This window comes from Podarcis liolepis, assembly GCF_965112155.1.
Source record: "Podarcis liolepis genome assembly, chromosome: 3".
NCBI classification, from domain to species: Eukaryota; Metazoa; Chordata; class Lepidosauria; order Squamata; family Lacertidae; genus Podarcis; species Podarcis liolepis.
This window is the reverse complement of record NC_139557.1, coordinates 30,451,270-30,468,267: the sequence shown is the minus strand read 5'-3', so window position 1 is coordinate 30,468,267 and position 16,998 is coordinate 30,451,270. Positions and strand designations below refer to the sequence as shown.

Sequence of the window (16,998 nt, the reverse complement as noted above, 5' to 3'; positions counted from 1 at the left end):
TCCAGCCCATTGGTATGACCACCCCACCGGTTCTGAACAGAATAGCTAGCTTAATCAACTTACGTGTGATGTATGGAACAAAAAATCATGGAAGACGGCCATGAAGTAATCATCACTTCAGTTCAGGCCTTGCAGAATGGTTACACACCAAACCAAGTGGAACTCACCAGCCTTGAATTGTGATCTATTGGAGCTAGCAGATGCTTGTAAGTTTCTTCTTCATTCAATGTTTATATTTTATAGTAAGAGCAACTTATTTTAATAATTGTTAGAAGGGGTGGAAGCTGACCTATAGAATTTTGATGTCTATATGCATTGGGGTTGACACCTGCAAAAGTTGTTTGACAAGCTTTTTTACACGGATAAATAGGGCAGATGCAAAACTGCATTGGCACGAACTTTATTAAGTAGGTTCTTTGTGGTAACATGCAGGAAGTGAAATTGTTTTCAGGTTGAAAGTATTTCTCAATTATTTCATGCACCAGTAATCTTTAAGGTTTAGGCTTGTTTGGTCTCCCTTTTAGTCATTTAAGTGAGATGAAGTTCCAGATGGCAAGGGGAAGATTTTGAAATTTCCCCTGGAACCCACAAGCTTCTACCTTCCCCTTCCTGTTGCTCAAGTTAGTAATGAAAGTTTCGGGCAAATGCCACATCTCTAATTAGTTTGTTATTGGGTAGTTTTGTGGCGTTCACTAGACCAGTCTGCGTGTCGTAAACCAAATGGGCTTTCCATCTCCCCAGCGTCAAATAATGCTCAGCTGGCTTTCAGTTTTTGTCTGGCTCGCTCACAGTCAGTTCAAGACAGGGATGTCTGAATAAATCATTGATGGGGGACTTGTGGCACTCTAGGTGTTTTTGGACTACAACTCCCATCATTCATTATCTTTGGTCATGTGAGTTGATGGTGGGTGTCAGGGTCCAGCAACCCCCGATCCTGGAGTAAATGCTTGGTGGTATGGCCAAAGGATAGGAACACAGAACACAGAAAGCCACCTGCAGTTGTGAAGGGATGCATACTTGTTTATTATTGATTTGACAAATGTCATTCCTCGCCTTTCAGCTCCAAAGAGCTCCCAGAGAAAGAAGAAGGATAGAAAAAGTTGGAAGGTTAGTGCCACCCCCATGTCCCCTGCCGTAATATTCCAGCAGCATTAAAAACATGGAATAAAAGTTTAAAAATGCTTGGAGTAATAGAAAGAATGCAGCAAACCTTCCAACATTTCTCCAGTGAAAATAGGGACATCCTAAGGAAAAGTGGGATGAAATCAGAATTGGAGATGGCTTCTGTAAATCTAGGACTGTCCACTTGGCGGGTCTGAATACAGCCAATTCAGCAGAGTTGGGGATCAAATCCCTATTCACCTGACAGCATTATGACACCAGGTGACCTGTTTTTGCTTGGGCATACAGTCAGAATAGCCTTGAATAGCATTGCACAAAAACAAGAGAGCAAGAATATTCCAGCAGCCTTAACAAGACAGAATGAAAGTTTAAAAGGCTTGGAGGAAAACAAATTTGATTAATAATAATAATTTGTTCTGAAAATACATAAGGCTCTGCGCTACGTAAACCTCTGTGTGGAGAGCATACTAAAGCATGCTACAACAAACCTTATTTTTGCAGGCCACCGTCTATGCATGTAACATGGTCTTTCAAAAATAAAAAATAAAAAATAAGTGACTGTAGAATTTCCTTCCATCCTAAGAGGAAACAGCAGCAGTGACTTATAGGAATGTGATCTGTTGGCACTGCAAACACAGAGGCTGAGCAAATATTTAGCATCAGGATCTTAAAGTGAGTTAAGCTGGCTCAATGTCTACGAGGTATTTACTTCCTTTTGTAGTTCCGTGTCATATCCTCATCATATAAATCCATTCCCTTAAGTTGGTGCAAACGTTTTCTGCTCTTTTTTGTTTTGTTTGTTTATAGCCTGCTTGGAAATGTGGGTCATATACATCTCGCCCAGATCCATTTGCTCTTTGCATCTCTATCTATATGGAGGTGGGGGAGAGGAACAAGCCGCTTACGATTTCTCAAGCTACCTCTGGTTTCGGTGCATCACATTTCCAGACAAAAGCTGAATTTAGGGTTTCTTCAGAAAGCAATGGCTTAGCCCTGAGACCAGAAAGAGCAAGATTATGGCAGTCTCATACTGAGGTGTATTCTTGGGTAAACAGAAATGTAGAATGTCAGTGCCCCAGGGTAGGCATTGACTGGGGATTGGGCTGCATGGATACACTTCTGCTAGTTACAGACCTTCCAAGTGCACCTATTTTCCAGGGACAGTCCCAGATTTACAGACGCCATCCCCCTTTCTGTTTTGACCCCAGAATGTCCTACTTTCCCTTACGTTGTCCCTATGTTCATCAGAGAAATGTTGGAGGGTATGGAGTTATGCATTCCCCAAGCCACAGAGAGATATAACCTTTAGAAGACACCTGAAAGCCGCCCTGTATAGGGAAGGTTTTTAAAATGTTTTATTATGTCTTTATATATGTTGGAAGCCTTCTAGAGTGGCTGGAGAAACCCAGTCAGAAGGGCTGGGTATAAGGTAATGAAATTATCATTATGGAATAGGACATCCCTATTTTCATTGGAGAAACGTTGGAGGGGATGCATCTCTGCAAGGTATTACATATAGAATCATAGAATCATAGAGTTGGAAGAGACCACAACGGCCATCGAGTCCAACCCCCTGCCAAGCAGGAAACACCATCAGAGCACTCCTGACATATGGTTGTCAAGCCTCTGCTTAAAGACCTCCAAAGAAGGAGACTCCACCACACTCCTTGGCAGCAAATTCCACTGTCGAACAGCTCTTACTGTCAGGAAGTTCTTCCTAATGTTTAGGTGGAATCTTCTTTCTTGTAGTTTGGATCCATTGCTCCGTGTCCGCTTCTCTGGAGCAGGTGACATCAGGTGTATGGGCAGGCAGGTGTGGTTTGGGGAATACAGCCTCATGGACCAAATTTGAACCCCTAAAAGACCAGGTTTGACTCATGGGCCAGAGTCTCCCCATCCTCCCTTAGTCTAACCCACTACCACAATGTAGGACCTCACAGTCACAGCTCAGTGTGTGCTGGGAGCAGTTTTCCCATGTAACAGATACACACTCAATGCAAATCTCATGAAAAAGATTTCAAATGATTCCTGTCGGCTTCCATAGATTAGATCAGTGTTTCCCAACCGGTGTGCCGCGGCACACTACTGTGCCGTGAGACACCGGCTGGTGTGCCGTGGGAGGGAGGCGGGCGAGTCGGGCGGCGAGAGGCGGCGGCGGCGGCGGCGAGGATCCGCGTCGAGCCGGGGGTGGCTCCGCGGTGGTGGTGCCGAGCGGCGGGGCAGCTCGCGCAAAAGGGAGGAGCGCGAGACAGCGGAGGAGGAGGAGGCCGGCATGTCCGGGCAGCAGCAGCAACAGCAGCAGCAGCAACTCCCGGCGACGGCTCCTCCTCCGCCCGCTATCGCCGCCGCCGCCTCAGCTGCCCTCGCTCTGCTGCCTCCTCCCACCCCGGCAAGGGGAAGGGAAAAAACGTTCACTTTTGTGCGTCCCCCCCCCGCGTGACGCTGCGCGCTGACGTCACGGGGCGGGGCTTTAATGGTGGTGTGCCGCGAGATTTTTTTCCGGTAAGCAGGTGTGCCGTTGCCCAAAAACGTTTGGGAAACACTGGATTAGATGAATCCACAAATGTTGACGTTATGCAAGCCGTTCTCAGTTTTGTGTCAGGAGAACAATGCTATGAATGTATAGGCTTTTTGCAACAGTATTTCTTTTCTGCTCTGTAATTAACACTTGCAGACGGTTTGGTTAGGTACATTATGAGCTGGTTGTAATATAAGAACACGAATGGAGTAATAAAGCAATGTGTATGTATGATGTGGTGCTCAGTTTACTGCCGGTTGAATTTTTTTAATCAAGTGTTTGACTAAAGAGGGATCTAATGCCCTAAAATGAAAAAGATGTGTTTATTCCTCAGTCTTGGACTATGAAGGAGCAACAACAACAACAACAACAACAAAATCGCCCCAAGTGTCTGCAAAACGATAAGTTGGCAAAATAAATATTTGGATGCTGACTGTAAAGACGTCAAATGAATATTACCAGCGGTGCTTTGGGGATTTTGAAAAAAACAACAACAGCTAAGAAAACTCATTTCTCTAATGAGCACAGTTTGTGATTCAGAATCTGGTGGATTTTTGAGCCGCGTCCCCTGCGCTTTCAATACATGCTGCAACATCAAGTGATGGCACACATGATCTGATGCTTATAGTCGTGACTTTTACGTCCCCCTCGTCCCTGGGCTTTTTTAATGGAGCTCATTCACACATTCAGCTGTCAATCATCAAGTGCAGAGAAATCAAGTGATTTATGTGAAACCTGCCCTTTAGAAAAGAACTGCGCTGTGTGGTTGCTTTTATACATATTTATCTCATCTATTTCATTGTTTTCACTTATTTATACGAAGAGCAATAACCAACATTCAACAATCCCCCCCCAGCAGAAGCACCAAGTGCCAAAATGTTAGCGCTAAGCTTTGAAGCAAGGAACCAGTGGTCTTTGGGATGTCGTTGAGCTCCAGTTCCCATCATAGCTGACCACCGGCTGTGCTGTTTGGAGCTGAGGGGAGATGGTACCCAACAGCCCTTATAAGGCTGACAGCTCCCAGTCCTAAATAGCTTAGGGCCACTTCATACATTTAAAGCACCTCCTCCTGGGAGCTGCAATTTGTTAAGGGGAATTGTAGCTGTGTGAGAGGCAGGGCTCCCCCCCCCACAACTGGAACTCAGTTCTGGCTCCTCTCAGATGGGCGCCATTGCCAGTACAGTGGTACCTTGGTTTAAGAACATCTAAGTTTATGAACAACTTGGGTTAAGAATGCTGCAAACCCGGAAGTAGGTGTTTTGGTTTGTGAACTTTGCCTTGGAAGCAGAACACGTTCCACTTCCTGTTTGTTCAGTGTGTTCCATTTGTAAATTGAGTCCCCCGCTGCTATGGGAAAGCACACCTTGGTTTAAGAACGCTTTGGTATAAGAACAGACTTCCGGAACGGATTAAGTTCGTAAACCAAGGTACCACTGTATAAGAGAACAAGAGAGGTGTTCATGGTGAATTCTGGCATAATAGCACTGGTGAGAGGTAAACTATAGTTCAAAGGTTTCTCGTGTGTGTGTGTGTGTGTGCTTTAAATGTGTACACAGCACAGTGGCTTCCATGATACTCCACATCTCCAATCATTCTTCGTAGCATTTGTATGTCCTGGCAACCAAGGGGAAACCACTTGCAGATGGAGGACCCCTCCACGGGTATAGCAGAATTCTTGCAGCTGTACAAGATGAGGTTAAGTGCGGGAGACCCACCCTCAAAGCCAAGGCACGGCGACGGGTGTTGGGAGGGGGGAGGTCAGAATGTGGACATGAAGTCTTTGAGGAGGAGAGGAAGGAGTAGATTGTGAGCTTTGTAAAGCTGCCCGCTACAAGGACATGGACTGAATAAGGAGATTGTTATTAAAAAGCAAAAAAAGCAAAAGCTTCTGTAATCGATAGGGTGTATCTGTTGGAAAGGTCTGCATTGTAAGGGAGAAAGAAATACTGCAGCGAGATCTTCTCGCAGGTGGAAGCCAAGTGTTCAAAGAAAAGGGTCTTTCAGCACCTGCTTTCGTTATCTAACCTTTGCAAGTTGGCATTAACAAGTTCCTGTTTATCCTTCTGCTGCAATCGCCGCTGCTTCTTGAAGGAGCCGACCATGAGAGGGATCTTTTATATGCCAGGTTTCCATTAATGGGCAATTGGCCTTAGATTTTATGGCACTGAGTAGCACTTCCTTCTTTAGTCTCTCTCTCTCTCCCTCTCTCCCCCCGCCCCATGCACATGTTTTGGGGATATATTTCCATAGGAAAGTTGATAGGTATACATAGACTGGGCAAGTTGTTGTTAGATTTTTTTTTTTTGCACTTTTCACAATACAATTATAAGAGAACAAACTGATCTATGAGAAATAAAGAAAAGAAAGAAACCAAAAGAAAGAAGAAACAGAAAAAGAAACTACAAATTCCTGTTTCACTGCTATATCTTAACTTTCATCCCCTGCAGAGGAAGGTGTGTCCTGCAAGCTCTCACCTTTCAACTTCATCTGTATACAGTTCTTACCAATACAGTGGTACCTCGGGTTACATATGCTTCAAGTTACATACGCTTCAGGATATAGACTCCGCTAACCCAGAAATAGTGCTTCAGGTTAAGAACTTTGCTTCAGGATAAGAACAGAAATTGTGTTCCGGCGGCGCGGCGGCAGCAGGAGGCCCCATTAGCTAAATTGGTACCTCAGGTTAAGAACAGTTTCAGGTTAAGAACGGACCTCCGGAATGAATTAAGTACTTAACCCGAGGTACCACTGTACAGTTATTGGTAAGTTGTTGTTGTTGTTGATGATGATGATGTTTCTTCTTTTAAAAAAACCAAGACCACACTGGAATCGTGGAAGACCAGTGTTAACGAAAGCCCAAGGTGCTGCACAATGCAAACAGGAACACCAGGGACTTTTATTTCTCTCGCCTGAGCAGCTTGCTTAGCAATATCCTCGGGTGACATTTTTGCAAGGGGTCATGGGACCTTGGAGCGATGCCAGCAGCAGCATTGGAAACTTGGCTTGCTAATTACTCCCACTGCCTTTCTCTCCCTTTCCCTCTCCTACCCCACCCCATCTCTCTCTCTCTCTCCCTCTCTTGTCGCCTCAGTTCAGGTAGTGAAACCAACATGTTTCAACATGTTCTGGCATGTGAGTTCCATTTGTGGCCTGCTCTCTCTCCCCTCACACACAACTCTCTCTCTCTCTCTCTCTCTCTCTCTCTCTCTCTCTCTCTCTCTCTCTCTCTCTCACACACACACACACACACACACACACACACACAGAAAGAACACATGCGGAATACTACAAATAACAAAAAGCTCTCTCTGTACTCAGCAGTGCACCACTGCAGGTGTAGAATGTGTCCCAGCAGCGTGGGTGTGTTGAGATAAGCAAACTTCCACTTTTGGGGGGGGTGGTTTGGTTGCTCACACTGAGGCAATTCTTTCTGAGCTGTGCATGCATAGCAGTGAAATCTGAAGGTTATGGGGGTGGGAATTTTGGATATGAGTGAAATGGCAACTCAGAACTGACTCAGGGGTGTTTTTCTTTGAAAAGTAGTTTGGAAGAGGGAGCAAAAGTTTGTTTGCTTCTTTTCTTTTTTTAAAAGAATACTCATGAGGTAATCTAATCTCCTCCCTCACCTGCAGGTGCAACAGGGATGGCTCACAATATACAGAAAGGAGGAAATTCCTTGTTGACACAGGTGATCGGTGCTAAGTGGCCAAAATTGGTAGAATAATATCAGTGCTCTCCAGCTACCAAAAGCTGCCAATTTCAACCTACCACAGTGAGGCTGCTTTCTCCAGCTCTGTGTTCCACAGGAAGGTGATCCTGCAGCTTCTTTTCTAGGGGGAGATGATGGTGATTATAGCTAATTTCTTACTCCTCATGAATGCTCTGATCCCTGAATGCAACGTGCAGTACAGTGCAATGCAATGCAATGCAATGCAATGCGAGAGACACTAGGCCTGCTAGGTTTGATGGACCATAGGGGGAGCATGGAGAGAGGAGAGGAAGGGGGATTCCCATTGCCAAGGCAGAAATTCTTGCACAAATGGGACAGCAGTGTTGGCTATAACAATGTGAAATGCGAATGATAGCAGGAAGTCTGCTGCATTTCTATGTGAAGTTAAAATACATACAGATAAGAACAGCTTTACCCCACTATTTACAGGCACCCATGTAATCTACTACTGTACCCATGTAATGTACTAACCACAGAAAGAGGTGCAGGGGGCATCTAAACCACTGAGCCTCTTGGACTTGCTGATTGTAAGGTCAGCAGTTCAAATCAACATGACGGGGATTTCTCTGTCCCAGCTGCTGCCAGCCTAGAAGTTTGAAAGCATACCAGTGTGAGTAGATAAATAGGTACCACTGCAGCGGGAAGGTGCACTCTGGCACTCGGCACGGTGTCCCGTTGTGCCAGAAGCAGTTTAGTCATGCTGGCCACATGACCCTGAAAGCTGTCTGTGGTCAAACGCCGGCTCCCTTGGCCTAAAGTGAGATGAGTGCCGCACCCCATAGTCGCCTTTGACTGGACTCAACTGTCCAGGGATCCTTTACCTTTACCTACCTTTTGCCTACCACAACTTCACGCTCATGCTGAACTACAGTGGTACCTCAGGTTAAATATACTTCAGGTTACAGACTCTGTTAACCCAGAAATAGTACCTTGGATTAAGAACTTTGCTCCAGAATAAGAACAGAAATCGTGCTCTGGTGGCACGGCAGCAGCAGGAGGCCCCATTAGCCAAAGTGGTGCTTCAGGTTAAGAACAGTTTCAGGTTAAGAACGGACCTCTGGAACGAATTAAGTACGGAGGTACCACTGTACTGTAGTAGTTCCATGAAGAGAAGTGTTTAAGGAGGTCACAAGGACTCTCAGTTGTGTGTAATACTCATATCTGTTGATCCATATTGTGAGCTGCTTGGTTTATGGTTTTTACTATTTAATGACACGGTCAGGCAGAGTGATGCCCTCAGCAGGTCTATTGACGGAGATGTATGCTGGACTCACCTGTTAGAGAGTTGGGTTTCTCAGACTCTGGTAGTAAAGAAAACACTCATCACTTCCACAAGTATAATTAGATAAAACAAACAAACTTGTACAGTAGATTGGCCTCTCATCCAGGGCCTTGAGGCAGGTATATCAAGCCATGTGACATGCAGGTAGTGTTACAATCTATTGTTTGTTCTAAATCTCAGCCTCAGGGAACAGGCAATTAAAGATAAACATAGCCCAGGCATAAAATAAAAAGAGCATCCTGGCCAGGCCAGTCAAAAGATCAACCAGGTGCGGAGTGATAAAAAGTCTTTGAATTGTTGCACCCCAGAGAAACAGAACAGGTGACTGGCAATTGTGCTCGCCCCCTCTCTCTTTTCTCCTCCTAGCATTAAGAAGCATTAATGTTTGAGGACATAGTTAGTCCCTCTTCAAACTGCTTGTGGGTAAAGTGCTATAGCTCAGTGGTAAATCACATGCTTAGTATATATAGAAAGTCCCAACTTTGACCTCTGGCACCTTGAAAAAGGACTGTGAAGGACTCCTGTCTATGGTCATGGAAAGCCACTACCAGTCAGCATGGACATTCTATGCAACCTCAGTCTCCAAGCCCTCACCTAGGGTTTGGTTTCTTTGGAATGAAGGCCAGCAGAGACTGTGGTGTCCTTAGGATATGTGGTTATATTACGCATATATATAACCTGAGCATAGGGTAAAAAGGGTCTCACAGCTTTAATACACCAATCGAACTTGCTTCCCCAGTTAGATTCCATGAGAATTCCATGAGAAACCCTGATTCAGCTGAAGGTTGAAACATGTCCTCTACCTGCAGCTTCTAGCTTGCTTCCAGATTCAAACCTACCCACCTTGGCTATAGTTCTCCTTGTAGCAGCTAGGTGAGCAGTGTTGGGGGGAAGGCCCATCCATTTGTTCTATGGCACAGAGCAACCTCCTTGTGCTAAATTGTGGTCCTTAACTAGCCAGCCAAAGCTAGTTGCCAAAGGGATTTGGTTTGGTAAGCTTGGGATACAGGATCCCAAGAATTGGAAGGGACCTAAGATACCAGCAGGTGGCGCTGTGGGTAAAAGCCTCAGCGCCTAGGGCTTGCCGATCGAAAGGTCGGCGGTTTGAATCCCTGCGGCGGGGTGCGCTCCCGTCGTTCGGTCCCAGCACCTGCCAACCTAGCAGTTCGAAAGCACCTCCGGGTGCAAGTAGATAAATAGGGACCGCTTACCAGCGGGAAGGTAAACGGTGTTTCCGTGTGCGGCTCTGGTTCGCCAGAGCAGCGATGTCACGCTGGCCACGTGACCCGGAAGTGTCTTCGGACAGCGCTGGCCCACGGCCTCTTGAGTGAGATGGGCGCACAACCCTAGAGTCTGGCAAGACTGGCCCGTACGGGCAGGGGTACCTTTACCTTAAGATACCAGCCAGACCGACCCCCCCCCACGCCCAGTTCATAACAGTACTGAACTAGATGATCCAATGGTCTGACTGGGCACAAATCACTGCTCATCTTGACCCATACATGCATAAGCATACATAAAATTTAAGGTGGCAGGAGATGCAGCAGGAGTTTAGAAGATGCTGTGGTGTCTTCCAGGAAGTCCATGTGTGCTGCTGCAAGAAACAACAGGTTGTGTTCAGCTGAGTTGCTTGAAGGATGGAGGGAGGTTGTATTCAGCAGATGTCATGCCGCCAATAAAGAATGGCTAGACTAGAGCAACTGCCTGGATTTAATTTTTTGAAGGTAGGTTGGGGCGAACATGAGAAAACAATGTACTTATTCATAGTTTCTGTTTCTGATATATACTGGTCTACATACCCTTTAGTATCCAATTAGCATCATGGCTGCATGGACCATACCACATCAATAATAAAGGGCTTATCAAAATGACTCATAATTCAGTCTTCCTTGGGAAAGATGCTTATCGCAAGTTCCCCTTCTCTCCCTCATACTGTCCCCTGAGATTTGAATCATCGGTTCTCTTTTGTGGTTGATATAAAGGTCCTCTGGGGTTGGTGAGTTATTGTTTACATGGGATTTTTTACATGATAAATATCACAGAACTTTTTAACGGTGAGGCTGTTTCGACAGAACAGTTTATAGTACAATGCTGTTTCTCATTGCAGACTGGTCTCCTTCGAGGGGGTGAGGGGCATGCTGGGACATTTATGGGTCCATAAATGCAGGCAAGAAAGGAGGACCAAATAAAACCCAACTACTACAGCAGTTTCTAGGTGCCCTCGCCATGTCCCACAGTCCTCCTGTGAACATTAGGCCTCAGCATCGTAAGAGTTTCCTCAATACTTGTTAGCAACTGTTCACACCAATCAGGCAAGAGTGTCCATTTCCAAAAGCAGAGCTGAAACTGTGTACATCACACATTGCAACGCTCAAGTAGTTCACTGCAATAGTCAATAGTCATTGCACATTACACAAGCTGGCAAGTTGTGCCTACATTATGAGCAAGGCCATGCATTAGTCATGTATGTATTTATAGCTCTGTCGGTACAGCATCAGAGTCTTAATCTCAAGGTTGTGGGTTCAAGCCCCATGTTGGGCAAAAGATTCCTGCATCTCTCTCTCTCTCTCTCTCTTCATCATAGTCATTAAGAAGGGTAAATCCAATTTAAAAATCACTATTCTGCAATATTGTCAAAGCCGTTTTCTGGATTAGCTACTTCTTGGCATCCTTAACTACTTATTTTAATTGAAGTAACCTAAAAGTTACTGTGGGTTAAACCACAGAGCCTAGGGCTTGCTGATCAGAAGGTCAGCAGTTCAAATCCCCGCGACAGGGTGAGCTCCTGTTGCTTGGTCCCAGATCCTGCCAACCTAGCAGTTCGAAAGCACGTCAAAGTGCAAGTAGATAAATAGGTACCACTCCAGCGGGAAGGTAAACGGTGTTTTCGTGCGCTGCTCTGGTTTTCCCAGAAGCGGCTTAGTCATGCTGGCCACATGACCCGGAAGCTGTACGCCGGCTCCCTCGGCCAATAAAGCGAGATGAGCGCCGCAACCCCAGAGTCAGCCACGGCTGGACCTAATGGTCAGGGGTCCCTTTACCTTTACCTAACCTAAAAGTTACCTCACAGTGCATCAGTATCAGAACCACCTAACACTCGCCGATATGTATGGATCACAGCTATTAAATCATTTTTTTAATGGGTGAATGGACGGCCCCTGCCCCCCACATTTACTTTGACTGCATGAGGAGGGGAGGAGTGTAAACATGTATGGGTCTTAGCAGCCCACTTATGAAGTATTGCAAGCATGCAGTTAAATCTGTTATTCTCTTTTTTTATGATTTTGCCAGGCTCAACCTTCATTTGAAACGAACAAGGGATCCGATCCTATATACATGTAGCGATAGAAGCCTTGTAAGAGAAGGAAAAGAATAAGACAACTTATTCATTCCTGCCCCTCATGTATTTGGACCTCCTAGATTTGAAAATGGTTGTTCTAAAATTTTCAGGCCAGTTGTCTAGGGTATGATTCTGATTTAGAATTCCAAGCTTGTCCTCCAAAATGCTTGCAATTCCACACAAGTTTTTGTAGGTTATTAGTAGAATAATATTCTGTAGCCATCCAGCAAAATCATGATTAACTGCGACAGCGCTTTGCAGAGTTCCACTTGATATCCCTGTCCAACCTAATAATCACTCTTTTGAGTAGGGTTCATCCACTAATTTGTTGCCTATATTTTAGTGCTTTGATATTGATATCTTGGCATGTTTCAATTTTCATATAAATATCTAGAGAGAGAGAAAAAAGTCATAGGACTGGTTCACATACACATATACTTTGCTTGATCCCATCAGCTGATTTATCGCTACTTGATGTGTGAAATATTCACACTGGAAAATTTAAACTGTTGTCGTTTGCAGTACACAAAAAGAAGGTCCCTCTGAATTCAATGGGAAGCACACACTTGTTATGGTGCTTAGGATCTGCACATGCAAACCATCACTGGATGTGTGTTTCAACTGGCAATGAACATTCTTGTGAGAACCAGATGGGGGAGTGGAATATCTGCTACAACCGCAGGCATTTGAAAGCTTAGTCCTGAACACAAAAAAGCCGTTTCAAGTAAGCAAACCAAAGTCCTTTCTGAGCTTAAAGTTTAGGAAGGCCCTGGGATTCCATGGCTAGAACATGTGGGAAGTTAAAGAACTTCATACTCATCTAAAGTCTGAATTCGCCCAGAGTGGCTGGGGAAACCCAGCCAGATGTGCAGGGTATAAATAAAATCACCATCCTCATCCATCCTCATCACCATCATCTTCACTTGACCTGCTCCATCCCCACTCACCCGATAAGCTTTTACCTGGTCTCCTCTGGTGAATAATATTTGGCCGCCAGGTGACTAGGCAGGCAAGCTTCACATTTCTCTCTCCCTACTCCCTGTTTTTTTAAGCACATAAATGACTCATCATATTTGTTCTTCCATGCCTTTGCTCTTAATAGACAAAATATAACGTATATTGTCAGGGAGACTTTGGCAAGAAAACATCACTTTCCTTGGCCCTGAATGTCAAGCTCAAACCGAGCATTAAATCTTATAAACAATGATATGACAAAGACATTCCTCCCTCTTGCTGTTTTTATTACAGTTTTGTCAGGCTACAATTTATTGTCTGCATTGTTATACAAAGCAAGTATCTCAAAGCAGTTTAATAACATAAATTAATTTAGGCCTGTATTTCAAAAAATTTGTGAGTTAAATTTCAGTGTTAGTTGTTGAGGCATCCGCTCCCCCTCCACTTGCCCTGGAATTTGATTACAAGGAATAAGTTGTATTGTATTGTTTTGCATTGTATTGTATTGTATTGTATTGTGGGGGGTCCCTGAAGTTTATTCCTTGCTTAATTGTCAGTTGTTTCTTAGAAGCATTTGGAACTGGGGTTCACATTTTGTGAGAGCCAAATTCATGGACAATATATAGGACCAGCACATGAGAGCCAGTGTGGTGTAGTGGTTGAGAGTGGTAGACTTGTAATCTGGTGAACCGGGTTTGCGTCTCCGCTCCTCCACATGCAGCTGCTGGGTGACCTTGGGCTAGTCACACTTCTCTGAAGTCTCTCAGCCTCACTCTCTTCACAGAGAGTTTGTTGTGGGGGAGGAAGGGAAAGGAGAATGTTAGCAGTTTTGAGACTCCTTCGGGTAGTGATAAAGCGGGATATCAAATCCAAACTCTTCTTCTTATAACTTGAAATACATTGGGCCTCAATATATTTGTGGCTTCTGACATGCATCCCTCCTTTGTTGCTATGTTGATGGATCTCCTCCCCACCCACCCCCAGTATTTATTTAGAACTTCCCCCTACAGAACATCATGTTTCATCTCTCATCAACCAGCAATGAAGGATGCCAATAACGATGACCAAGGAGACAATAGAAAAGCTGCTCCTCCACAGGCAAGTAGAAGTTGAACAACTGCTGAAGTTTTTCTCCATTGCCGCAGTTTTCTCCATGCCAGGAAAAGTCATGTTGCTTGCTCATGCAAATTAGAAGTGAAAGTGTGAAAGGCATGGAGGTCAACATTAGATGGCGCTGGAGCCAATGACAAGGGGAGTTAACTACCTTATTTTTTGCCCTATAGGACGCACTTTTTCCCCTCCAAAAATGAAGGGGAAGTGTGTGTGCATCCTATGGGGCGAATGCAGGCTTTCGCTGAAGCCTGGAGAGCGAGAGGGGTCGGTCCCGCTGGGCTCCCAAGGCTTGTGGACAGCAGCCTGCAGCCCAAAACCTGGGGAGCACAGCGGAGCACGCCCCGGGCTTCAGGCAGCTCTCCGCAAGCCTTGGGAGCCCGGTGCAACTTCCCACCGGACTCCCAAGGCTTGTGGACAGCAGCCTGCAGCCTGAAACCCAGGGAGTGCAGCGGAGCGCGCCCCGGACTTCGGGCAGATATCCCGCCGGGCTCCCAAGGCTTGCGGATAGCAGCCTGTTCTAAGGGCTGGGGTCGGGGGAAGCTTGGGCTTGGGGGGAAATAATTTTTTTTCTTTATTTCCCCCCTCAAAAAAACCCTAGGTGCGCCCTATGGGCCGGTGCGCCCTATAGGGTGAAAAATACGGTAATTCTAGTTTTGTTTTGCTCTTCCTCTCTGTTGAGTTCTATACAGGTAACAGTGAGAATAAGGAGGATGAAGCTCGTAGGCAGTGACAGGCCCCTAGGTAGTTTGTAAATAAGAAGGAAGTCAGGTTAGGTAGCTAGCTGAGGACAAATCGAGGTGATAGGACACCAACCCATCTGCCTTAATTGACCAACCTCAACTAGTTCCTTGAAATTCTTTCAGGTAATGATTTAAGCATGCAAGAGCCATGTCAGGAAAAAGTAAGAAGCTGAGCATTATGAGCAGTAGCGTTCATCATTGCAACATGTGCCAGATGAAAATTTGCAGTCTCAGCAGTGTGCTCTCCCAATAACAAAGAACAAATTGCGGGGGATCATGGCCACATGGACAGAGTTCCTCCCGGATTTTGGGGGGACTAATTTCTAACTGGACAGAAACTTAAAATAGTAAACTGTCCAGAGTAACAGTGGACACCTGGCCAATGTATTTCTAGATCTACCTGGAGATGCCAAACATTGGGCCTGCAACTTCCTGTATGCAAAGCATGTGCTCTACCGCTGAGCGATAGAACTGCCTCGAAGTTCTTACCAAGTGTGAAGAAATGGAGTTGGTTGGATAGGCCCAGCCCTGCAGAAATCGAAGCATCTACAACAGGGGCATTGGGTCAACCTGGTAACTGGCCCATCTATCTGCTATTACCTTCCTAAACTGAGTTATGGAGTCTCCACTCTTGGAAACTGGCTCCAGGAGTCTAGCAGTGCCCCACTGCTGTGTTTCTGCCCTGCATGCAGAGCAACAGTTTGCCAGCAATTTGCAAAATTAAAGTTAGAACAAACAGTTTGTTCAGGTGGAGCCATTAAATCTGCTGCTGTTGCAGGTCTCGAAACTACTGGAAGTAGTGAAAGCTGGAAGGAGATTTGGAATAGATCGCCCAATAAACTGGTGTATTTATTTACATTGGCATGGTTTTCTGCTGTAGGCAACCCTGTTCCAAGAGGTGTTAGTCTGGGCATGGTCAGCACTGGCATAGAGTTTACATAAAATGAAGATTCGGGAGATTACTGGGCACAGGAACAGGCTTCAGGAACATTATAAATGTTAAAGCACTTAAGAATGTTAAGCCAGCAAGATTGCCGTTTGCTCTGAGCATTCTAAACACCTCTTTGGAAAAGAGAGTTTTGGCATTTGTTCTGGAACCGCCAAGACAGTGTCTCATTGTCCTCAGGGACTGGGCTGTGAGATGGCCGGCAGCCACTGATGATATGTTTGGCAGAGACCTCTATAGTTTTCAGAGACCAATTGTTTGCTAGGACCCAACATTGCCACTGTTCAAGCTGTGAACCAAACTACGTGAAGACAGAAATCCCACGTTAACCCCAGAAGCTCAGCCATCGCTGTTGAGCTAAACTGTTCCACTTGCCCCCTTTGTCTGTCTTCTGCTGGCATTGAATGCAGTGCACACTTAGCAGAGCCTTATTCCAACATGATTCATTGGAGGGGGGGTGTCTCTCGCTCACCCCAGTTCCTTGCACAACTGCTTCACATACCTCTGGAATTATTATACTGGTTCAATATGTTTCAGAGTACACAATAGTATATCTCCTCTCAGAGACTGTTCTTTAATTCTTATTATTTAATTATGTTCCCCATGCCCTGTGCTTGCATGTAAACTTACTACGAAGGTTTGAGAGCTGAAGCTGGTTTGTGCCTAGTGTATTTTGCAAGATCAGGTCCAATACTAATAAGAATCAGTTATTCAGAGACTTAAAAAAAACAACCTATCTGCTGATAAATGATGATACCCAACCTGCAAATATATTCCAGGAACCTAGCTATTAATGATAAGATGGGGAATATGGAGGAGAAATGATTTTGAGGAGATATGGAAGGTTTGCAGAATTGGTACTGTTAAAACGGAAAGGGGTCAAACCATCACAAGAGATGTTGACATTTTGGGAAGTTGAATAGTTACAATGGAGTGGTCTTGGGGATGGGGGTGCATATTTTTATTTATTATTATTAAGTAAAGGTAAAGGGACCCCTGACAATTAGGTCTAGTGGTGGCCGACTCTGGGGTTGCGGCGCTCATCTCGCTTTATTGGTCGAGGGAGCCGGCGTACAGCTTCTTGGTCATGTGGCCAGCATGACTAAGCCACTTTTGGCGAACCAGAGCAGCGCACGGAAACGCCGTTTACCTTCCCGCTGGGGAGGTACCTATTTATATACTTGCACTTTTTCACGTGCTTTCAAACTGCTAGGTTGGCAGGAGCTGGGACCGAGCAATGGGAGCTCACCCCG

The 16,998-nt window shown here is 45.3% G+C and overlaps 1 long non-coding RNA gene across 2 annotated transcripts; it reads left to right on the top strand.

Moving 5' to 3' along the window:
• Positions 1 to 7,277: 7,277 nt before the first annotated feature.
• LOC310703465 lies at positions 7,278 to 14,182 on the top strand. Of its 2 annotated transcripts, none has more exons than XR_014524154.1 (3): positions 7,278 to 7,450; positions 12,515 to 12,716; positions 13,942 to 14,182. It is a non-coding gene; the product is annotated as an uncharacterized lncRNA (long non-coding RNA). The 2 variants fall into 2 exon arrangements; XR_014524155.1 differs by lacking the exon at positions 7,278 to 7,450 and adding an exon at positions 10,085 to 10,376.
• The last annotated feature ends 2,816 nt before the right edge of the window (positions 14,183 to 16,998 follow it).